The sequence below is a fragment of the Poecilia reticulata genome, chromosome 15 (genome assembly GCF_904066995.2).
Source record: "Poecilia reticulata chromosome 15, P_reticulata-male-v2, whole genome shotgun sequence".
Taxonomy (NCBI): Eukaryota; Metazoa; Chordata; class Actinopteri; order Cyprinodontiformes; family Poeciliidae; genus Poecilia; species Poecilia reticulata.
The window spans coordinates 15,419,375-15,444,871 of record NC_088844.1 but is presented as its reverse complement, the minus strand read 5'-3'; the positions used below and the strand labels follow the sequence as shown (position 1 = coordinate 15,444,871).

General features: G+C 41.4%; 1 protein-coding gene across 5 annotated transcripts in view; it reads left to right on the top strand.

Annotated features, from left to right (window-relative positions):
- The window catches only part of zmiz1a (zinc finger, MIZ-type containing 1a), a 124,733-nt gene that overhangs the window by 31,250 nt on the left and 67,986 nt on the right, over nucleotides 1-25,497 (top strand). For 4 of the 5 annotated variants that reach the window (XM_008429483.3, XM_008429479.3, XM_008429478.3 and 1 more), the window contains exons 2-3: nucleotides 268-378; nucleotides 16,249-16,325. The gene's annotated coding sequence lies outside the window, so the exon portion shown is untranslated. The remainder of the gene's footprint in view (nucleotides 1-267; nucleotides 379-16,248; nucleotides 16,326-25,497) is intronic. The other variant, XM_008429481.3, reaches the window with a different exon arrangement.

The window sequence follows — 25,497 nt, the reverse complement described above, 5'->3', positions numbered from 1 at the left end:
TTGGAACAGGTTTGGTGCAGTATATAGGCTACACAGGGCGTGTGATTGGTGGTGCAGTTGTTCTTTGGTTCATTGACTCTCCAGCAGGGTTAGGAGGTAGTAAATGGGGCAGTATAGCAAACTCCCTCATGGCTTCCTGCATACATTTTTCAACACCGTGGTGTGTTTCTCTGTGATACATTTGTCCTCTGTCTGAACCAGGTTCTCCCCGGCATTCCATTAAGGGGAAATTTAACAACCTTCTCCTCTGTCTTCCTCTTCTCTCAGATCTCCTCTTAAGGAGAGGTCAGCATCGGACCGCGCGGGAGGAATACATGAAGGGCGGGGCGGGAGAGGGGGGGTGCCAGCTGCAGCACGAGCGCCTCTGAGGTCACGCAGGTAAAAGGATATTTCTTTTATTCTGTGGATCTTTGATTGTGGGACGTTTCTTGTTTCAGTCTCTGTGAAAGCAGAGTGAGGGAGCGCCGGCTGCTGGTTTTGATTGGGCCGTCCAGTGCTGGTGGCTTTGGGGGAACTGGAAACTGAGCAGCAGACTGCAGCTGCTGTTTATGAGGAGCTGGGCAGGATCCTGTTTGGCTCTGCAGGGAAAGAAATTCAGCCAGACCCTACTGAGAATCCTGTGGCCAGTGTCAATACTTGGAAAAATCAACTGAAACATGATGGAATGATTCAGAGTTTCTTTCCACTTTGTCCAGATATGAGAAAGAAAATAAATCCAGACTATTGTGGCTGTCAGATTCATGTGACAGTTTTTTTAGTCTTAGACTGCATAATGTTTTATGTTAATGTAGGTTCCGATGATAACGTTGCTTTATTTTCCTAGAATAAAAAGGTTTTTGTTTTAAGTTGGCAAAGTTGTAGTGCCAACTTTACAAAATAGCTGCAGCTGTACTTTTTTATTTGTCCTTATTCTTTTGTTATTGCTCTCAGGTGTTTAAAAAAAAGAATGACAGAGATAATGGATAAAGATGCCAGGTAATCTAGCTTAATTCCGAGACACAGCTTGGAGAACATCTGCCCCCCACAATCATACAGAGTATGTGTGTGTATGAGCAAATACCAATGATGTAAACAAATCTGAGATAAGGAAGGACCATGCTGGCAAATACACAGCCAGATCATTTTCAGTGAAGCACATAAAAGAGCTGCAAAATGTTACATCAAATGATTCATTAGGGATGTCTCACTCTGAGTTTTTTTTTTTTTTGTCTCAGATGGCGATCTGAGTAGTTTAAAATAAGGCATTTGCAGATACAGAGTTACAATCTGAGTATAGCATCAAAACCACAGACTGCAGGAGAATAACTCGCTACATTTTAGTAGTACTGTTCTACATTAGTACTGTCACTCATCCGTGACGTTCCGGACATAGCAGTCTGATTTATTCATTTTTTTCAGCGACAGGATAAAATAAAACACGATCATTAGAGAAACCAAAATTTATTAGCTCTCTAAAATTGCCTGCATGGCCTAAGTACAGTTTTGAAAGCCAAGGACACACAAACAGATCAGAACAAATCATCTTCTTAAATGCAACTGCAAGGCTCACTTGAGCTGCGACCAACATAAAATTGCAGCTATTGGGCAAAACATGTGTTTTATTGTTGTGAAAAGAACGCTATGGAGAGGCAAAGGTTTAATGTGCTAACACCCACGCTGCACCACGTCTCCTGTCCTGCACTGCCGGCATCATTTCTGAAAGCCCACAGCTGCGCAGGATATCGCTGCCACCTCTTGTGATTTACGAACGGCCAGAGGTGGCTCAGAGGCAGATCGTCTTTTTGAGTTTATGAGGGAAATGTTTGGTGAAAGAGACAAAAGACTGCCAATCATTTAAAAATAATTTGACCGGGATCCTAATTTTCAGACTTTTCACTTGTCATCAGACTGAATTCTCTTAATATTTATAACATTAACTTCATTAGCCAAACAAGACTAAAATACAGCTGCTCTTAAAACCGAACAATTTTTGTAATCAATGAAGTTTAGATTATTTCTGATTAATAGTAAGCAGGCCTTGTTTAAGATAATCTGATGGCCTGTTCACATAAACACCTGTCAATTATTGTGCTCTCATTATTTTTCTGACAGTCACCCAGATCCAGACATAAATGAAGACAAGTGTTTTAAAATGTTAGCATGATCAAACATATGATTCCCTTAGGTGTCCTATCTCCACCTTCGGGAAACAGCGAGAATGTTCAAAAGGCAAGGATGTGTATTTTTATCCCTGCTGGATTCATTCTGGTTTTCATCTGGCAGCCCATTTTTTACTTTTATAAACCGGCCCTTTTTTTGGGGGGGGGGGGATTGTGTGCTGCAAAGGATTTTTCGCAAACAACCAGAGGTAAAAAAGCTGTGTGGAGTGGGAGGATGAGAAAGAACATTGTCTTTTCCTTTCCAGCTTAGGGACAGAGCAGAACAGGTTGTGTGAGGATACTTTCCTTTTTTAACAATGTCTCACCCTGCCTTGAGGTCACCCCTGCTTCTTTGACGCAGTTGTCTAGTTAAAAACTAAACGTTTCTCTGCATTGTGTTGTTTCTGCAGAACTCTGAAGCTGCTAAAGTCTCGCTTTGACTTTTTTTTTTTACACACCCACGTGCATAATTATTGCATAAACTCAAATCAATTTCTCTCAAAGATTTATTCAAAAAGTGACTTAAACTAATGTGATGCATTCCTTATAGGTTAGGGATAATTTATTGCAAAGCAATGACTACTTCAGTAATTAGGAGACAAATAATAATAATATACTGTGTTAGAGATGCTGGTTTAGTTCTGTTCAAGACGAGGCTTTGTCTCAGACTAACCCTGACATTTTCATCTTGAATCTTAATGTAGTTTTCTCTGATATTTTTTATATATATAAATCTGGTAAAAGCATATTGTTTCAAGCTGTTGGCTTAACCATGAGAATGGCATTCCTTTTTGTTTAGCTCCATTCTTCTTAAGCAACTTTTATATTCATCCCACATGATCTCAAAAAGTATTCTTCTTGCCCGTGTTTGACATGCTTTTTGAAGTCCTTCATTGTAGAAGTGTGTCCACCCTGTTCTGCTTCCAGAGAGATTAGGCTGACAATACTTCCCTGGCATGATGGTACCACAAATATTAAAATACACAACAACCTTGGAAAAGTCTTTGAAAGGAGGAGCGGATTCCATCTGCAAAGAAAACCTGGCCTTGGGCAACACGGGACAGGAACAAAGTTGCATTCAGAGTCTCTGCCAAAGTACTGATATGAGTATCATCAAGAACGGATAGAATTAGTTGAAGACTAGAACGATGCAATGAGCCCTTTCAACATAAAAACTTTTTTTTTGTTTTCACAGTAGTGGAGTTGTCCGTCATTGCACAGGAGAGCGATATCGGCATGAAGATTTCCAAAGATTTATAGTCGAGGTTAAAAAAAAAAAACTAAAAAAAAATCTTATACCATTCTTATGAGTAGAGGTGCTTTTATGGGATGCGACAAAAGATGGTGGACTGGAAAGTGTCGACTTTATGGAATGTTCTACACCTGTTGCTGAGCACAGCCGGTTAGCTGGCTGAACAAACACTTTTCTCACTTGCAGAAACGACTATCTCTGTCGTTCAGAAGTTTGTCCTTCCGTCCATCTGTTCTTTTGGATGGATGGTTTGCCATTGATTCATTCATCCATTGTCACCTGATAATCAAGATCTTGTCAGAGGGGTAACGGCACTCTTCAGCTCATTCTCGGAAAACTAAAATCAAGAGCTACACTTCTTGGCTTTGCCTCTTCTGTACTATGACAGACTGGAGGAGCCCAAATCCATCTATCCATCTTCTCCACAATCCTACTATAATTTTTAAGCAAGAGTTTTGCTTGAGCAGACCCTCGCCTTGCAGGGAGCAACCCGCTTTATACTACCTGTGAATCCATGGCATCAGATTTAGAGGAGCTGACTCTCATTTGGACTCATGAACGGTTTCAGTGTGCGTTGAATCAAACAGAACTGCATTGTCTGCAAAAGGAAGGATGACACCCTGTGGTTTAATATTTTCCCATAACTATCCATAAAGTTTATGTCCGGAAAAACCACAAACAGGGTCAGGGACGAAAGGGAGCCCTTTGGAGCGTAACATGCACCATCAACAAGCCAAATTTTGTTCCAGAAAAGCAAACCCACAATGACGGGATAGCCCAGTGGTAAAAAAAAAAACATGAGCATATTACAGTAAGTGTGGTTGATATAAAGACAAAAAAAATGGTAAAACATATAATATAATATTCTACTGATTAAGTTACAGAAATAACAAATGACAAAACCCTTTGTTGAAAAACAAATACCCAGAACTAGAATAATACGAGGGTTAATGCGAGCTACAAAGTCATCCTAATAAATGTTACCTAAAAAAACAGACAAAACGACTGAGTCATAACAAATCCTGAATATTTCTAAATGCTTGTATATTTGAAGATGACATCATTCTAGACGGCCGCCATCTTTGTGTGCCAGTGGGTCCATTATGTTATCCATCACTGGGTCTCTATGTCTGGCATTGTCAATTACCCAGAGGAAAACAACATTAGAGGCCTGAATGGGACACGGAGCCGTGGCAGGCCTGACATGGCTGTGTTATATGATTACACAACCTGTTGGCTGTCCGCCTGTCAAGTGTCTCCTGACTCTGATGAATGGCTGTAATATGCCGCGCATCACAACATGCCACGCCAAACACTCATTAATGGCTTCTCATAATGCCGAGGACGTTCCTCCAATGCCGAAGCAGGAAGGACTCCCAGAGAGAGAAAGACGGGAGGTTGAGGAGAGGAAGCTGTAGTGTGAGGTTGAAAAATAACGCTCCGGAACGCTCCGACCCGGTAGCAGTAAACAAAAGAAACACGGTGTCATCATCTGCATAATTTCACAAATTGTACAGGAAAATGCCACCATCGGTCTCCTGCAACTCGCGGTGAGTGAACGATGAGAACCGAATGGAAACGACACACATGTTGGAATTATTATTCCCTGTAAGTGTGATGCATATGTTTCTCAATTAGACGCGTTCTTGTCCATCTGTGACATATTTAAATGATCAGAAATGCGTGCGACACATCACTAGTGTGTGGGAGCGCCACAATAACGGTGCTTGAAGAAAGGAGCTCAGATCTGTTGGATGCCATCTGAAGCTTTGCTGATTGCTCTTTCTTTCCCTGATTTGGGAGAGATAGTACCCATGATCCTCCGAGCCACTCCACTCTCATCTGTAACAAATAGATCTGATTCTCTCAGAGACATTATTGCGAGAGCTTACGAATTAAAATGGTGAAAATTTCTCTGTAAGAGCTGCTTATTGAGGAGTCCGTGTTGGGAGGAGGTGTGCCAAGGAAATATAATTGCATGAAGGCATCCTTTTGCTCCAGTCCAATGTCCTGCCTCGTAGGCTTCAGGGACATGTAGGTGATATGTGATTCATGGCTCATTTGATGCATATCTAGATGCATCACCAGGAATCTTAGTTGTTAAAGATGCATGGACAGAAAACGCCCATCAGTATAAATCCGATTCCCTTCTGATTGTCAAATATGGTCTGTACCAGCCTCTAAAATTCTTCAAATCTGAGCTTAAGTGTGTAAGACTACACACTGCATTATCCACATTCTTATTATTTATTAAATAATTTAATAGAAGTAAAAATTAAATACACCCCAAAATCCCAGACATGGGAAAAATATATATATATAAAAAAAAAAAAACTTAAAATTTTTAATTTGACCTCATAAATATGACCGGGGTTCAACAAAATGTTGGACTCATGGCAAATAATGTTATTTTTATATGCTTTTTAAGTAAAATCTGAAATTGTACCTAAAATAAAACACTGGCGTACACTAAGCTTGACACAACAATTACTGTTGCCAAAGATTTCCAATCCCTGCCTTTGTTAAGATCTTTGTAATACTGATTTTAACCAATTCTCTTCAAAACTGTACCATTCACACAATTGTATGCGACTTTCTGACTCATTGGCCCATATATTTTTATATTACAAGCAAAGTCACTGTTACTTTGAAACACAAAAATTGGATTTAAAAATTTGCATTTTTAGCTTTTCATGGAAGTATTTAACATGGGTAGCGCATCATTACAAGGTCAGAAAGTCTGTGCTTTGACTATACTTGCCAAAAGGCTTTGAACATTTCCACCATGTTTGATAACATACAGAGTAGAATGTTGAAGAGGAATAAACAAAGCAACTTCTTTGTACTCTGATTATCCTTACTGTTATCTGCTGAAAGTCTCGCTCTCGCTGGAAGCCAGAGTGAACCACAGCCGTGTCAGAGCATTTATGAAAAGATCTGCTTTGCTTCTAGAAATTCCTACATTTTGAAATTCATTTTTAAACACCTTACTATCACTATAGGCGTACACTAAGGAGTGTTAGTTCACCACCAACTAGGTAGATGAGTTTCCAACTGACTGGTAAAGGTAAATTGTAGTTTTGTTTTGTTTTGTTTTTTTAATTTAGGTTTTTCAAAAGGATGTAAGAAACTCACCCTTATTTTTTATAAATGCACAAAACAGTTGTAGGTCTATGGAGTAGTGGTTTGCACTCAGTCTCAGTATGAAATGCTTATCTGAGAATGTACACTGATGAGTTCATTCTCTCTACAGTCCTGTCCTCACTATGGTGCACTTCACCATATATTGTCCATCAATTCACACTGAAGCGAGTATTTTTATTGAACAACACAAAGATTGTCACCATACCTTCCTCAGACGTGCCATTGTTTTTCAGACTTGGTGCCATGTAGAAAAGCTCACACCTGCAGTGCCTTTTTTTTTTTTTTTTTTTTTTTTTTTTTACAAGAGACGAAGAGGCAACCCGTCTGAATACTCCTCCGTCTGTGACAATGTTTGTGTATATATTCTTTCTCACAGCTTGAGTTTCTCTGCTTGAAATGCAATACCTGCAGATGTGCCTTGTAAACTGCAGCCGCCAGCTTCTACAGCATTCAGGGGGGACTATTGAAACAAAGCCATTAAAGCAGCTTTCTCTTCACAGGGTGCAGATTTTGGTGCATGGGTGCGCCTGACCGACCAGGAGAGATTTTCCATTGTTTCAGTACCTTATATTTTCAGATGAATGTTTATAAACTGCACTTTTTACATCAATCACAACGTAAGCAGGTTTGTCATAATCGCATGTTGTAAAACATGGATGTCAGAGTCTCCTGACAACCTGTTGACACAGTGCAGATTTATGCACACAGATGCACATGCAAACACAGTCTGTGCACAAGTTTTAGACCTGGCAGTTTTATAGCAGGAGTTTCTTATTGCTGTGGATCTTCCAAAGTCAGATACCAGTGAATGAGTTATTCCGCACTCTGACCCTCCTAATTGGGAACGGCTGTTCCTGAGAACGAAAAGGCTAAACAGCCGGAGAAATTGAGAACAGACTCTCCTGAAAGGAAAGTAAGAGATGAATAAACAAATGAAGGCAGCAAAGATGTTGATTAGCTGCAGGATGTTCAAATGTCGGGGTCACGACACTGAAACTTAGTCCACACTCTCTCCAGCCATAAGATAAACCATGTTCGGCGCTGTCTCGTAAATGTAGGAGTGGAAAATCAATACAACGGGAAGAAGAATGACTAAAACTGTGTTCGGTGTTGAGAGAGGAGTTAAAATAAGAAATAGAAAAATCAAACGCGAAGAGGTGCAGTGCGCTCTGTGACAGCTGCATGCATGTCTTGCTGGGTGACGGTCTGTCCGTCTGTCAGAACAGATATTTCTGTCTGTTTAGTGCTGCCTTACAGGCTGCCAGAGACACTCCTTGTGTCATCGCTGGGTGCCTGCTGTCACTGGCTAAAAAGGAGAGAGGGAGTTCGGGGTGTGTGTGCATGCGTGTGTGTGTGTTTGAGCGAGAGTGACATAGAAAAAAACTCAAACAGCTGTCTTGAAAGCTCTTCCCCTCTTTCAGTACATCTAGAATCTGCTTTCCCCCTGATATCTGCTCAGAGTTGTTTTACTCAGCTGTTTAGTCAAAAGATGGAGTGTTTCTGCTGAAAAATTAGCACTTTTGGGGGATTCAGGATGTTGCACAGCTTACTTGTTAAGATTTAATGGTAATTAACTTGATAAGAAGGAAAGTTGCTTACAACCTGATTTTTTAAGTTTTTTTTATTTTTTTGTTAAGCTTTTAACCACAGACGACGGTTAGCCAGATTTTCCTGCAAGACTCTTAATATTTAAAAGCTTAAGTTCATTCAGTTCAATCAAGGTGATTTGTCATTTAAATATAAACTGGGATGGTGTTTATAAAAGACATTTAAAAATGGTGAGATTTGTTCTCTATTTTAACCTGAGACATAATGTTAAAGTAGATCTCCACATTTCACTGGGGCTATATTGTTTTTTTTTTGGTGATGTGCCTTGTTCTTTTTGTGTCAAACGTTTACTGTGGTTTCAAAAGACCGTAGCTTGTTCTCCCACAAAAAGACAGAGGTTTTCTTTGAAGGAACAAATCTTGCGTCTTTCAAACCTACTTTGTTGTCTAGATATACGAACAATGTATGCATAGTATTTATATGTCCAATTATACACAATATTCTACAGCTTCTTCAGCAGTAGTATTAGCCTTTTTGTAAGATCCTGTCTTGGAAAAAAATCTCTATTTATTTTGGTATTTGATTTATTATTATTTTTGCATCACAAAACATTATAACATTAGTCTATAGAATATTTATAGTCACTAATTAGAATTCTGTAAAATACTGTAAAAAAAAAAGTCAAAGGAAACTTAATTTGAAAACAGAGAACCTGCCACAGTTCAGTCAGCTGCTGGTTGTTTAACAAGTAGCAGCTGATAACCACAATTCATCGCCCTCAAACATTAGATCCTTTCATCCCATGACTCTCACACCCACCCCCTTCCCACTCTCTGATAACCACGGGGGCTGGTGTAATGACAATCCTTGTTAGGTAGGGCAGAAACGAAACAACCTGCTGAGCACATTTGAGTCAAGGAATACTTATCTGCAACTCTGGCCTCAAGCAGTGCCCTGATAATGACTAATCTTCATCTTGGTGTCACCTAACAGGCTGATTGGTACTGTACAGCCAAGCAAAATCTGCAATTACACAGCACTGCATCAGTATTTACCACAGATTGATATAAATATGTGTAATATAGGTGTCCTATAAAGGACGGTGCTGATCTCCAGACTCGCTCTGGCTGCATCTTTCTTAGCAGCCACTGGTGATGTGTTTGTGCTTTGCTGGATCTTTGCCTTTTGCAAAGTGCTTTGTCTTGTTCAGACTTTAAACAGCCACGGTAATGCAGCATTTACACCCAAAAAAAAAAAGTAAAAAAAAAAAACCAGACTTCATAAATTGTGCAAAATGTTGCGCTAGAAGCCTTTTGTTGTCAAAGCAGCTCAGCCCCTGCATGCACTTCCTGTCTGGAAAGTTTTTTCCCATGTTTTTTCTCAGATTTTTACTGATATGTTCAGACTTTCAACTATGTGTTGGAGATTCTGAAATAGGCTGTACTTTTAACTTCCACGCAGAGTTTAGAAGTAGGATTTTTCTCAACAAACATGTAGTAGCCGTACTAAAAAGATGTCGCAGCCACTCAGATTTATGTAGGAGGTGCAATCGACATGAAGTTTTTGATGAAAATAGCAAGTCGTTTTTAATTTCCTGGGTCAATGGAACACGCGCGTAGGTAGCAAAGTGAGACTGCAAAGCTAAAAATCCATCTGTGTTAAGAGTTGGGCTGAAATACTTCCAAAAATGCATCTCTTCATCGCTTACCATCTTTACCTCCACAGACGACCACATTTTTCTGTCTCTCCTACTTGTAGGTTTGGACATCTTACTAAATATGGCGTATATTTGCCTTAAGTGCAGATTGTTAAGTCTTTGATTTTTTTAGTCATCAGTGGAGAATGCTGTCGTCTGATTACAAGCACGTGTTTCTCGCTTGTATGGATGTCCGCGGAGTGAGGTAATGGAATATGAAAAGAGAAAAGCGTGGTACTGGGCTGCGCCGTGGTGGAGTTGGGTAGAGTGAAGGTTCTTTTGGACTCGACGTATGTTTTTTCTGGCATCCCAGTTTTGTTGAGATTGGGTGAATGTGTGCAACCCAGTGTTGGGATGAATTGGTAGCAGAGTCCCCAAGTACATGCAGCTTCGTGTGACTCACCATTCCTGAAACATCTCGACTTCTGCTGACCTTTTCTTGAACTCTTTCACCAAATTCTGACAAGAAGTTAGTAAATCTGAGACGTGAAGTCGCCGAGTTCTTCCCATTTCTTAGCAGTGACGTTGATAGTAATTTTGCAGCCTCCTTGACAACATTAGTCCAGCTTCAGTTTCTGCTCTGTCAGTGTTGGCTCTACTAGTTCCCCGATAGCTCTGTAACTACACCCCGGTGTTTATGTTCTTTAGGTTAACACGGTTATCTCCGTGCGTAACTGGAGCGCCGAGCCTACACAGGCACTTGGCATGCATGCGCGTCGCGAGTGATCTTGCAGCTGCAGGACCGACCCCGCTGCCCGTGTTTCGCTCCAGAATGAGCTGCAGGGACTTGCCAGTATTTTCATTCCCTCTGGAGGTATTTCCGCACACCAACAAAGCCCAGCCTGCGTGATGAAACAAAGAGGAAGCAGCTTTTGTGTGAGGAAAGCAGCCAGTTTCTCAGTACGTGTGTGTGTGCATGTGTGTGTGTGTGCGTGTGCACTACTGACCCCAGCTAACAGTTTGTTGCATGCAAATATACTCTTGAGCTCGCAATTCAGGTTGCTCCGGGCTCTTGTTTGCTCACAAGCCAAATGTACCATGAGAACAAGCCTACTCTGTGTCCCATTCACAAAACAAAGTTGCCTCCTGTTTGCCTCTAATTAACAGGTATAATGCCTACCTTGTTGTGTTGGTTAGTGATTTTTACAGGCCTTGTTAACCACTGGCTGTTCCGAGTCTTTGCTTCCTCATAAACCACTGCCAAAAAGGAAATGTGAAATGTGTGCTGTAGCCTGGATCCCAATTCTCCAAGGAATCTCTTACTGTGGGGGGTGAGGGAAATGAATTGAACTTCTGATAGTAAAAAAAAAATTAATGTCCTTTTTAGAGTTCATTCCATCCAACATAAACATGTGCTTTTTGCTCTCACGACTGCAGGGACTAAAGAGTTTACATAAACTGCCTTGCAAGACGATTCGCTCCTCTTCAAGACATTCAAATTTTTCACGTTAGTCACAAATATTCCAGTCAGTGGATGTGCAAAGCTGGTGGCTGGTGAAGTGTGGTGTGCATTGGTAATTATTCTGACACCCCAAAATAAAATGCAGAGCACACCATTGAATCCAGAAGTCGACTAATCACAGTGGAGTTCAGATATCCGTCATTAGTTTGTCATTCTTAGTAGTAATAAATCGGTTCTTTTCCTGTCCTTTAGGTGACTCCTAAAGGCATTTATTTAGTTGTACTGGTTGTATTTGAGTGCATCAGAGGGAATGGGGGGTCGAATACAAATAGTGAACATAAATATGAGTTCTGTTTTAAAAACCCTTGAAAAACCATCTAGTATTTTTTCTCTCCGTATTGGTCTGCCTCACAAAATCCCCCATAATGCCCTACATTTGTTCAGCTGTAACGTGATGAAATGTGGAAAGTTTGAAGTCCGTAAATGCTTTTGCAAGGCATAGTATATAAAATCTGTTTATTATAGTTAAGTTTTTAAATATGTTGTCAAAGGATTTATATGCCCCATTCTGAACCAATATTTTTTTTCATCAGTTGAGGGTTTTCAAGGATAAATCCTAGGTTTGAGGCTCTTAAGGAACATCAGTTTTGATGTCTTTAGTTGAGGTCATAGCACAACGGCCGAGAATCGCAAATGTTTTCTTTTGTGTGTGTGTGTGTGCGCAAAATGAAAAAAAGAAAAGAAGCAGCTCCGTTGTGTGAGAAGCAGAGATTTCTCTCCAGGGCTTGTCCACTAGAGTCAGCGTCCTGTGGGGTTGACAGCCAAGGCCCTGGTGACACACGCTTATGCCCATAAACAGGGATTTGGTCCTCTGGAGAAAATAACCTTGATAATTACTGGGTGCATATGGACCTGCCCACAGTGAGAGGGGGGAGGAGGGCTGACTGAGAAGTTAAGGAGAGAGAGAGAGAGCGAGCCACATCCGCTGGTGCATTCCTGCATGCTGTGTCATAGTGGTGCCGAGTTTCCCTTCGGTTTGCACGGAGATTTCCACAAGGCGGAGAGCGCGCAGAGGCACTGATGCAGCGCCTGAGGCCATGGACTCCTGCATTTAAAGTTTAACAAGGCACAAGTCATTCATATGCTCTCCACAGAAACAGAACGAGCGTACGTAAGAGAGCTGGCAGACGATGGTGAAAAACTGGTGCCTTATGGAGGGTGGGATCCATGGAAAACAAGATAAAAAAATATATATATATATGCAGTCTGGTGACCTAACTGTGGAGACACTTATATACTTAGACTGTCCTCTCCCAGTCTCTTTCGCTTGCATCATGTGGTGGAACTGATTTGGCATCGGCGCAGCAGCCAGAGCTGCATGTCTGTGTCTGGCTGGCCGCCCGTCTGCTTGCCTGTCATTCTGCTGGTTAAAGAGGCCTTGTTGAACCGCTGCGCCGTGCCCGCCTGCTGCAGGGCTATTCATGCCTGCGAGGCCAGAAACAGCCCAGTCTTGTCATCCGGCTGTAGCTAGCTCACACCAATTGACTCCTCCAGGGGCAGTTTGCTTGCTAAGCACACCGACTCAAAGCTACTCAATAATCCTTTTTTTTTTAAAGTTTCGATTACATTTCAGAGGACGCCCACAGCCCATACCCTCCGTCCCAACACGTGCGCATCTCCCGGATTGAGCGCGCGGCGCGATAGACTGATCCTTTCCCAGAGGAGTTGTATAACACCGGCACAAAACAAAGCAGATCCCTCGAGCCGCGTCGAAGGCTGCAGATTTCAGCTAGAGTTTGTCACTCAGATAGAGTTCTCCCTCTGCTTGTCTGGTTAATGGCAGCTCATTCTGTCACAGTTGACCTGAGCCTCCGTGAACTGTTCTGTGTCCTTTTCTCAGTCCCTTTGTGACACACATCATGAGGACAGGCACAAGAGCCGTGGCTTCATTTTGCGCTCTCCTACTTTTACCTTCTCCTCTCATGCTCTCATTCCCAACTCCTCCATCTTCCCTTCTGTCCTTCCCTTTCTGTCTTGTCCTTTCTGTCCCCCTCGCTCGCTCCTCGCTTTGGCGTCTGCATTCCTAACATCCTCCTGCTATGATTAGCTATAGTGTTTGTTTCCCCCCCCCTCAGCCAGTGTAATTTCTAGAGCCTACTGTGTCCTTGGAAAGCTCGTCTAATAAGCTCAGACACACTGATGTCTCCATGCACCACGGGCCTTATTCTCCAGCGTCACCGAGCATGTAAACAAAGGCGGACAAAAAAAAAAAAAGGAAAGGAAAAAACCACATGCGGTGCTTCCTAGCGTGCTAATAGACCTGGCCTACCAACCCCACCGAGGGCAGCACCAACAACACTAGATTGCGAACGGTGACCTTCCGCGTGCCAATCACAACAAATCTGCTTCCTGATTCGAATATGGGGAGGAAAACGGTGTAAATTGAAAGCAGAAATCCCCCTGGTGCGAGACAAGATGAGCCTCGGAATAAATTATTCAGATGGCGGTCTCTCCCTCTCTTTTTCTCTTTCTCTCTTGAATGATTCTCGCCTTCTGCTACATTTAATGGCATCTGCGATGACGCCCATTGGAGATTAATCCAGATGCGAGACGTTTGTGTTTGCGTGCTCACATTTGCGCTCGCGGCCCGCTTGCCCCTCTTCTCATGCATCCCGTCGTGTCGTGTGATGGGGAAACAGAGCCTCAACAGGGGAATTTATCTCTTCTCCAGAGAGGCTTGTAAATAAACAAGTAGTGAATCAATGGCTCCATTTGGTTTGTTTTTTTGTTTTTTTTTCTTGTTTTTTTTTTCCCTTTCTTATAATTCTGCCTTTTCTCTTTAGGCGGTGTGACAGCATCTTTTTTTTATTTATTTATTTTTTCTGAGGCGCTGTAGATCTCGGCAGCCGTATTTTCTCTCGGTGAGAGTGAGAAAACATGCCTGGCTGGCTTCGTGTTTCATTACAGAGGATCAGTAAATTACCGTGTATGTAAGTGTGTGTGTGTGTGTGTGTGTTTTCTCTTTTCTTTTATATCACCCACTGCAGCTCATTTAGCACCATGATGGAGCCTTTGTATGAATGGGGAAATAATACCAGCATTGGAAATTGTGCTTTAGAACTTCTCAGTCAAACAAAGACACAGTAGAAATTACTTGGCTCAGATGAATACAAGAACACACAGGCGGTCCTGTGGTTAATGCATCTCAGTCTTGGTGAGAATTATTGATTCACTGCAGAAGGATGACCCTTCCTTAGATAAGTGCCTACAATAATTTACTGTTTGGAATATTTTTCTCAAACATGTATTCATTATTTTTAAACTGAGCAGAAGCTTTTTTTTTTTTTAATAAGCCATTTTCCTTAGAGGCCCAACAGACCATCGTGTTCACCTTGTTTTTGCCATAAACGTGTAAATTCTTTGAGTTTTGTTTCTTATTTGTCCTCATTTTTGTTTCTATTTTAATCCTCTGAGCTTCACTTCTGTTGCCTTTAGTGGCAATAATTAGCTGGTTCCAGAAAATATAAAGGGTGTTACCTGTATTAGTTAGGGTTCAGTGACTGACACCAGCAGTGAATAATGATGTGAGAGGAGTGTTTCTGTTTCTTCACACATAAAGGTAGCCTCCCTGTGTGTAAACCCTGATTAGGAGCATCCTGAGTCATTCAGCTAATGTCGCTTTCAGTAATATTTGTGGTGCGCCAAAGGTGCCACGATGCAATAAAATAAATCAACATACGCTTGTTGTATGCAACGTAGCTAAAATTAAACCGCGAATAAATAAATCAATTTTTTTTTTTTGTGGATGTCTAATTAGATTATAGGAATAATTTTTTCCTACACAAATACACTGTTACCCATGAATCAGGAATAAAATATATTTATATTTTTTACCTTTTTCTCATAAGATTTCTGATTAAATCTAATTGATAAAGTGTATATCATCTCAAAATGTCATTGCTCAGTCATTTCCAATAAAATCACAGTAAAAATTAAGCCACGTTAGAAAGAAGGATGTGCCTAAAACAGAATAATCTCAGCTCTACAATTACTTCTTTATTTATTTAGTTTTGTTTTATTGGCTCTTAAACTTCAGTGCACCATGAAATAATGTATACTGGGAATGTGCCTCCTCACATTGACCTTAATGTCTGATCAGCTTCAAGTGAAGTCATCTTCAGACCAATTATATATTACTATTGCTAATATGATAATGAAAAGACTGAAAATTATAATGCAAAGGGAAAAAAACTATTTGTTTTGTTAAAAGTATTCGGTTTTTTTTAAATAATCTGGCGAGTACTACTTCTCTCAGGCTTGAGGGTTAAGTAATCATTTAATGATTTGTCTGTTCATCAAACTGTGGCAGTCTTCAACTTCCAAGCCTCCCACTACACAGCGTCATACCGACTAGAGGTTTGCCATCCTTTCTTTCTCCGTACTCAAGCACCGTCCTCTGTTCCCCATAACCAAGTGTGAAATTGCAGCATCAGATTGTATTTAGTTAATTAAACTCACATGACTAATTTAATTTGATTCAGATATGGGGGGAATCGTGGATACGCTTTTAGCTTGCAAACTGGTGTTAATAGTAATTAAATGTTGGGTAATGCTTAGTTTTAATTCTTTCTTCTTTTTTTTTTCTTCATCTGTTCACATGCTCAAAAACGGCGTCATCAAGTTTAAAACATAGGCTTAGATGAGCTAAGGATGCAGCTCTGTGAAGTATGCAGTGGTTTGTTAATGGGCCCCATAAGAAAATCTACACATCCCTGTTACAAAATAGCCAGAAGCAAAAGAAAAGAATAGTTGCTCCTTGATTAGAGCCTGGAGAGTTCAAAGACGGCTGCTTCTGCAAGGAATCGTCTCATGTTTATTGTTTAGGTATGTTTAGGTATCTCCCCAGTTCTCTGCCTCCAATTTGTCAGATGAACAGCAGGGTGCTTTATTATTACATCCTAATAAATGACACCAGCTATCCCATGTATTCCTATTACTTAAAAACCACATTTTGCATCGTAACACTCGCTAACCAAATCTGTTGCATTGTGTTTTGTTTTGGTTTCAGGCTCGCTCTGTGATTGATGAAGTTTAAGAAGCCGATTTTGCCTAACAGCAAACGCAGGAGCCTCCTCATCCGAATCGGTAAGACTCCTGATTTGTCCCCTCCTTCTTTGTCCGAGTGCCTCGGTGTGAGCTGCGATGTCGATATGACCGCTTAGACTCAAACACAAGATGAGAAGCAGCGGTTTCGATTTAGATTTTTGTTGTGTCACGCTTGCCTCTTTAAGCAAGTAGTAGGTTTTATCCTGGGAAAACAGTGTTCACATTGTTCAGGTGGAGCAGAGGAGAGTGTGAAAACAGGCTTTCTGACGAGCAAAAAACAGAGTTTTATCTTAATATCCAGTCATTTGCAAAGAAAAGCATTTTTTTCTGCACCAACCATTATGCAACCAATGACAATTTTCATGATATTATACTACTTTAAATATGGATATACGTATATTTATGTCATTGTGTTTCTGTTTGGACGTTTAGACAACTTACGCCTGTCACTTGAACAGTTTCAGTCTCTGAGAATAGCAAACAGTTCTTACTGCTGATGTGTTTTTTGCGGCTTATGTCAATAGAAAGACCCCAATCTTATGCAGTGACTTGCACAAACATTGATTCACGTTAAGCTACTTCACTGTTTGCCATATTACACCCACAAGCTTCTGTCCATTTAATGGGCATTGTGTGTGACAACCTAAAAACAAAGCAGTGCTTAATTGTGAATGTTTTTTTTTTTTTTGCTTGGATAAAATCTAGTGCCTTGTTAGTACATCTAGCACACTTGTGTGTTGATTAGTCTCAGGATAATTACAGCTCTGTGATGACCTCAGAGGTTTTTTAGAGAACAGTTGTGAACAAACATCATGAGTCAGACAGATCGGGGAGGTTTAAAGCAGGATTGGGTTGTAAAACAATCTCCACAAGGTTTGAACATCTCAGAGCTGAACGATACACTAACTTATTATTGAAATATCAGTGTGCGCAGCATCACAGCTACTATGGATCGCATTGGTGCAATCAAATTTCAGATGGAAAAGATTGAAACTCTGCTTTCTAATAATCTATTTGGTCACCTAGGCAGACTCTTGCTGTCCTTTTTGCAGACAGCTGATATAGATCCTCCTGATCCTAATCAGAAGGCTCAGGGTGAGTGATGGAGACATTGTGATGGTAGAAAAGAATGAGACTATTGAGGAAAATGAGAACCACTGATGCAAAATTCAACATTCTTATAAAAATTTTAGCTTTGTCTAAAATTGCACAACGGCAAGCTGACCTAGACTTACCAAGTCATCTACCTAAGCTGGCAGTAAAGGAGAGGTTTAATCAGAGAAGCAACCAAGAGGTTCATGGCAGCTCTGGAGAAGCTGCAGAGATCAACACCTCAGGTTGGAGAACAGAGGAGCTGATATGTGCAATGCACACATTTTCCTTATATAGAAGTAAAAATATTGCTGAAGGAAAGCTTTTCAGTTTGCACCAAACAATGCAGGACACAAACTTGTGGATGGAAGGTTTTTGGTCAGACAAGACCTAGACTGAACATTTTGACTTGCTGGGAAGCTGAATGAAGCTAAATACAAGGTTCTCTAGTAAGAAAACCTTTTAAGTTCACCGTCCAGCAGCACATAAACTCTAATCAAATCAATCAAAGCTGCAGTAAAATGGCTTGAATTAAAGCGTGCGTTAGAATGGCCTAGTCTAAGTGAAGAAGTAAACCAGGAATCTGTGGCATGACTTGAACATTAGTGTTCACAGAATGTCACCCAATTTGACTGCTTTTATTCTATTTTGCAAGGAAAAAATGGACCATGTGATTGCAGCCAAAGATGGTTGCAAGTACTCGCTAACAGGGGCTGAGTAAAAATTGACTTCACACCTTTCAGATTTTTGTTTGCAAGCGAATTCGAAAACCACATGTTTTTTTTTTTCTTCTTTCCACTTCATAAGCATGCACTGATTTGTAGTGGTGTGTCACATAAAATGCTAATAAAACACCTTGAGGTTTGTGGTTTTAACATTACCAAATGCAAAAAAAAAAAAAAAAAAGATTCAAAGGGTATGAATACTTTTGCACCGTAAGCTGCAATGAGCCGAGTAGCGCTGAGCCAATTTGAACTTGGCACGTATTACCATCGATCTGCCTTCGTCAACAATATTATTTGAAAGAAGGACAAATTTTCATCTCGATTTCACCAGCAAGCAACATTTGCTTCGTGCTCCACAATCTGCAGGATCAATTTCATGCAAAAAAATGCATGAATATTGTGTTCAATTAGCCTTTGAACAGCATGAGTGTTATGCATTTGCCTATCCCTTGGACTCCATAAATTCTAAGTGTCTATTTAAACCCATGGCAGTCATCATCGCAGTGTCGAAAACCTTTGACCACCATGATGGATGATGTAATCGGGTTGAATGAGGCTGCAAGGAAACAACAGACAGCAGACCAAAGGATCCCATATTATTTCTCAGACCCGTTAAAAGAAAAGGAGATCTAATCTCGTCGCCTTTGTCGGGGATGTTTGTGCAAAATGTCGACGGTGTAGTTTGTGTACATGTGAAACGGCATCAGAGCGCTGGAAGGTGAATAATTTTTGGTGGCATCTGCACATTTTGCAGTATGCTAATGAGCAAAGCTGCAAAAGCCAGATTGCCAGGAGAGAGAAGGGGAGATGGAGAGGAAAGAAAAACAGGGAGGGAGCCGCGTGGAGGAGAGAGAAACAGACGGAGGCTGGTGTAAATTATGGATGCAACCTGCGATTTCCAAGAGGGAAAGAAAGGCAGAGAGAAACCTCCAGTCATGCATATCAGATTATGCATTTACCACATTTTCTTATCATGGTCCATGAGCAAAACTCGAATGCAATCTGGGCTCTTTGTGAATGCGTGCGTGTCGGTGTATGAGACAGAGAGGGAGAGCACTTACATATTCATCCATGTCAAGTTTCGTGGAGTTGTGTTGTGCCGTCAAGCGTTCTCTAAACTTCGTACAATGTGTTCACTTTTATCACTCTTAGACTGTCGTTTAAAAAAAAAGAAAAAATACAATATATATATATATATATATATATATATATATATATATACAATATATATTTGTGCACTGTTTACAATAGAGATGCACAAATCAACCAGCAAGAGATCGGAATTGGTCCTTGATTGGTCAAAAACAGAAAAATATGATTTTTTTCCCTCCTTTTCATTAAGTACATCTAACTGAAAACTAATTTTCGATCATATGGGGACATAAACTCGCATAACTCTCTTGATTTCTTAATTTTATTAAGAATTTTTTTTGCTCTTTTATGGTGTTATCACTCTTTGGAAAACAGAGGAATTGGTCAGAATTGGGGGAAACTCAGAAATCGACCTGATCGGTGCATTTCTACTCTGTTTCTTTCACAGAAAAGCAAATCCATTCTGCTCCAGGCTGTTTCACTTACTCTGTGTTCTCAAATCACAGAGGGTACGCCTGACATTTTTAATGACACAAAAAGCTGAGTAGTGCGTTGTTTAAAAAAAAAAAAAAAAAGAAAAGAAACAAACTCGAATCTCATTATGTGACTTGCTGGGGCATTTTAGTTAAGTGAAGTTAAGTAAAAGTGAGCATTCGTTCAGCGCTACCACATCCCAGCCGTGTGCGCCAGTCCCCTGAGCATGGTATGTGTGTCTGTGTGAATAATGGATCCATTCTTGAGTCGTGTCTGTGACTTGGGCCTGAGCAGTGGTGTGGTTTCCCCCACCAGAGGTTGGAGGTACAGGGACGGGAGGGGCTGCTGGTCTGGAAATAGCTCTGCCTGAGCTGAGAGCACCTTAGGTGGGCCTCTGTCTCAGCTTCGTCTCCCTTCAACGCACTTGCACGACAAAAGTACAATTCTGCTCGCGAGCGCTCCGCACATTATGAGCACGTTTTCCCTACTGTGGCTTAACAGAACTCCAGTCAGCTTTGCTGTCTCTGTGATCTCCTCCAAAATGACGGGAGGCTTCTAAAAATGCCGCGGCTTCTAAGAATTGAACAAGAGTCATATTGCACTTTAAAGCCAGACAGAAAATATGAAGCTGCCTTGGATCTCGCTGTCATGTAAATGTGTGTTAATGTGCAAAGTAGGTCATTTATGTGGAGCAGGGACAGCCGCGTTGTACTTGTCTTCAACGGAAAATAGTTTGCACGCAGACGCATAGCAGGATTTGGCAAACGCAGCGAGGGATTTATGTTTACCCCCCCACCCCCCTATTTTGTTTATGTGTCACGCTAAAACATCAACATAGAAGGGGACGAGGAGGGGACATGGGCGGGGAGTCGAGGGGGCACTGAAGGTGAAAATCGCTGTGGTCAGTCCAGGGACAGCATCAGTAACCACAACCAGAGATAGAAGCAGAAAAATCTGACTAAATCAGATTACCAAACAAAGAGTAAAGAGGATTAATTCTGATCTGTCTCTCTGCCTCCCCACCTCCCCCCAATCTGCAATCTATAAAATCCTCTCAGACAATTTTCTGATTTACTTTGTGTTTCTGTTTCTTTGCATGTTTCTGAAGGTGAAACTCTTTCAGCTTGCTAGTAAAACTTGCTCTTTTGTTTTGACTAAAGACATCTAGAAATCTGGACCAGAAAAAAAAAAGACAAAACAAAAGAACTAATAATCTTCTTAAGTCATGAACCGAGGAATTGACTGATGGCTGTAATCTGACATTTTTCAGCCTGATCTGCCCTAACTGGAGAGAGTCCAGTCAGAAACTCAACATTCCTGATCAGTAAAGACCACCGAATTCAGCATAGCTAAACCCTAGCAGCAGCAACACTCCTCAGTATTGTAGTTGTGACTGCAGGTGGACTCTAGGTTAGACATTTGGATATGTTGGGAGCTTCTTGAGAGAGGGAAGGTTTCTCTAGGTAATACAGATGGAAGCTGCTGTTCTGAGACGCCTTGCCACTCTCATCTTAAATAGAAGATGCTAAAGACTGTTTAAAATGTCAGATGTGCAACTCTACTGGTTTTAATTTTAATATAAATTATCTACAGAAGAGAGGTTAGTACACATTATTTTAATTAAGGCAGTACAACTCCCAGAAAAACGTATAATTGCAATCTTGTATCATAATTTTGTAAATGTTGATTAAGATTAACCCATATCGTTGTGGCTCTTATTTTTTCTTTTTGTTCGTCACAATGTCCTGCATCTCTTTATTATCACAGTCACTATGACTATATATTTGCTGTGGGCATGATAAAAAAGCCCAAGTATAATGTTACTTTGCATAATTAGCATCTTTAGTATAGCCCTTACGGAGAATCATCTAAAATCTGTGTCCATGGTTTAAAGCTTCACGAAAGCTGTCAACACAGATCACAGCATCTCTAGTGTTCAGATACTGTTTCACAGGGTGCAACACAGACCTGACCTGCGATTAGGCCTCACACAGCGTCATAATTACATGTTCTGCCAGGCGCACTCCATGTTGGCTATACGGCCTGCGTTCAGACGGGCCTCTGTGTCTCCGCTGCTGTCAATTAAACGATCATAGCAAGGTTCGGTGGCATACGTCCAATTAACGGAAAACACAATACACGGAAGGGAATAATTACACCTTGTCCCAGGCTTTCGGAGATCAAATGCTTTGCTGCATTTCTTTGAAATAATCTCAGGAGAGGCTGTCGATTTACAGGGAATCAGTGACTGCACGGCAGGTTCTTGGAGTTAAAGAAAAGGAAGCTAGATTAATTTGATTAACATTTTATAAGGCTTACAAAGGCAAAGGGTCTTTGAGGCTTATCATATTATTTGTTCTTAGCTAACGTTGTACACCAGATCTGAGCTGCGGCAACTCTGCAGTTCTCCAGTGCAACTCTGAGGGTATAGGCACTTGGTTTTTGAAAAGCCCCGTTCAGGTACGCTTTTCCTTTTTTCCTTATTGCCGCCATTTAATTCAAAGGAGCTCGTGCACGCGCACACTCAGATGTATGGCCCTGTCGAGTGCTTGTAGCTGCTAAAAGATTTGTATTAATACCCTCTCTGGTACTCTTTGATCTAAACTGATTCATTTTGAGCGTCTCGCCTACACACAAACACCTCAGAAGCACGATACAGCATCGCTCCTGACAGCTTGACAAACTGACGTTCCCACTCTCAATCACTCCCGCTCCTGCCCTCTTGCTCTCCCCGACAGAACGGTATATTGTAACCAACAAGACTGTAATCAGCGCAAAAACCCTAATCAAATCATCGCTCCAACAAGCAAGCCCTGGCTGCCGTGCTTCCAAGAAACGCATCTCAGATCAAGAGTTTACTGTAAGCAGCCGCCGCCGCGTGAAATGTCAAGAGAACGAGGATTGCTTTCAAAAAAAAAAAAAAAATGTCACTGACAGAATAATAGCAGTAGTAGCAGAATGTCTCGTGTTATGTTTGTATCTCGTGTCAGCAGGTGTGATATGTAACCGTGTGTGCCTCCTTATAAAAGAAGCTACACAGAAAATCAACAATCTGTGGACTAAAACTGGTGTGCGCTAGGCAGTGTGCGCAAGCCATCCAGTTAGCTATTAAAGTGTGTCTTTTGGATCTGCTCAAACAAATGCACATCTCCAAACCTCCTCATTATTGGCAGCAGGATTCCTGCCTGGGCATTGGGACAACTTTTTGTCAGTGCGTGTCTCTCTGTGTTCGTCTGTAGCCATGCATGCGTGCGTGCTCGTGTGTGTGTTTGAGTGGCGCACGCCTGGTTTCAGCGGCTCATTCCAAGATTTGGTTAACCGAGTTGGCTCGCCCTATCACATAGCCACAGAGTGTGCAGTTGCTTCAGCCTCTGTTTCATTTAGTGGCACCCACGCTCTTATCCTCCTGCCATGAAAACACACACAGGACTCCTATGCTTTTTATCTGCTGCAACAGACACAAGCGCATCTGAGTTCTCGTGCACGCACACAGCCGAATGAGAGAGTGACAGAGTTAGAGGGTGAGAAAGAGGGAAAAAAAATAAGAAAGTACCAATTAGGCTCCTGAGACAGATCTGCCAACAGACATCAGAGGGTTGGAGGCGGAGAGTGTTGTGTGCATGTGTCTGTGTGTGCATGTTAGATAAGGGGAGAGGAGGGGGGCTTAGGGGGCGTTTCACCACAGCCACTGTGTCAAACTTTATTTTTTTTAGGGGTTTTGTACTTTCATAACCTGCTGAGGAGGCTGGCAATTATTAAGAGCTTGTTGCCTTTCATATTTATCTGTTGACAGTTTTGTGCTCAGTCGCTGTAAGTTTGTTCCCTTGATTTTTTATTTTTTTACCTCGTACGACATCGCGTCACACACACACAGATTCATCTGTAAGAAGAAACTGATTTCTAGGTAATCCCTTGGTTTCATTGGGAAATGCGCCATGTGATGAACTAGCAATCTGTCCTGGGTTGACTCCGGCAACATGGACCACTGAATTAAGTAGGTGCAGTAGATGGATGATTTAATTTTGCACCAAATAGGATTATCATTATGTTGTGGGAACTTACTTTTTTATATGTGCACTGAATCATTTGAATCTTAAATACTTCTATTCCAATCAGGCACAATATCATTACCACCTACCTAATAGTGAGTTGGTCTGAATCTTGCTCCCAAAGCTGCACTGACCCTTTCAGGCGTGGACACCACACCCCTGAAGTTGGGCTGTGGTATCCGTGGCACAAGTTGTGAAACGGAGCCTCTGTGGACTTATTTGTCCCACAGATGCTTGCTGGATTTCATTGTTGGGGAATTTGGATCTTTTTTTTGTTTCTTCCCATTGTTGAACCAGGCCAGAGTCACGCGAGTCAATGAAAGGTTGTAGATGGTCTCAGAATATTTAGGTAGGGGATACATGTAAAAGGACTTACACATTTAGGCACCCAAAACGTTCTCACAGCATTCTTTACATTGTGGATCCAGGTGTGATGTGTTCCTCAGGTAAGTGACACACAACCCCCTGGTCAGACCAGCCCACTTTTTTCCACTTTAATGGTGGACAGGGGTCAACATGGCCACTTGATGCTGGTGCACATGCAACAGACCGTGATTTGCTCTGTTCTAACACCTTTCTATTAGAATCACCATTAACTTCAGCAGATTTAGAGTCCAGTAAATCATCTGAGCAGACCGCACAGCAAGCCTTCTCTTCTCAATGTGCATCAGCGAGCATCTGATCCATCCCAACTTGGCACAAATTTGAACCTACGTTTACTTTTGCCCATATTTCCTGCTTCTAACACATAGGCCTGTCGCGATAAGTGATAAATCAATTAATCGCACGATAAATTAAACCTATCGACCTCATTTTAATTATCGACATTATTGTCTCTTGTTGCCTTTTTTTCTTTCTGTTGATGACACTGAATGAAAAAAGGCTCTGCTCCGGTGCTCTCCATTGACCCTCACTTCCTCATTTCCTTAGTGTAATGTCCAGCGCACACAACACGAGTTGTCGGCCGACCGTCGGCCCATTTTCAAAACCTGAGAGACCACACATTGGCCGACAGAAATCCTAGGTATAACGGTTCGATCGGGTTCGTCGTGCCCTGTGGTGTCTTACCACATGGGCACAAAATAATGGCTACAAGTCCAGTTAACTAATTTTAATATCAGGTATTACTCAATGCTTTACTAGAATCTACCTGTGATGCGCTAGATGTGATACGCTAGAGTCAGCGTAAAGTCCTGACTGAATGAAAATCATTATAACTTATTTATGTTACATTAACGAAGAACAGCTGAAAAGTTACCGCGTTTGTCAACTGCGGTAGCAATTTGGCTCCAACTCCTCCCTTTGTCATTTCTATCTTCTTTGCACGAAATGTTGAATAAATATTAATGTTGTTTCCACATAACATCTCCAATGTCCGCTGGATTTTGGGTTGCGCCGTGTCAGCTGTTTGGGATTCCCCTCGGTAATTTCCCCTCAGAAAGCACGGAGGAGAATCCGCGCTTTCTGATTGGCTACCTGTCACATTCAACAGGCTGCTTTAAGCTCCCAGTCGGGGAAAACCCCTGATTTCGATCGGAGCTGCCACGACGATCTAAATTACATTACATGATAATCGGTTTCAAAATCACCAGCGACAATCTTAGAACAGCCAACGTTCTAAGATTGTCATAAGGGGGAAATGGGGGCAAAAAGTCGTGTAGTATGAACGAGGTTAGGTAATAGGTAGTCGGATGTGCCCATCTTCTCTATTTAAATCTAGTGATTACTGAAGGGCAATATAGAATTCAGACTTCATAATCTGCACTCTTTTGAATGCAA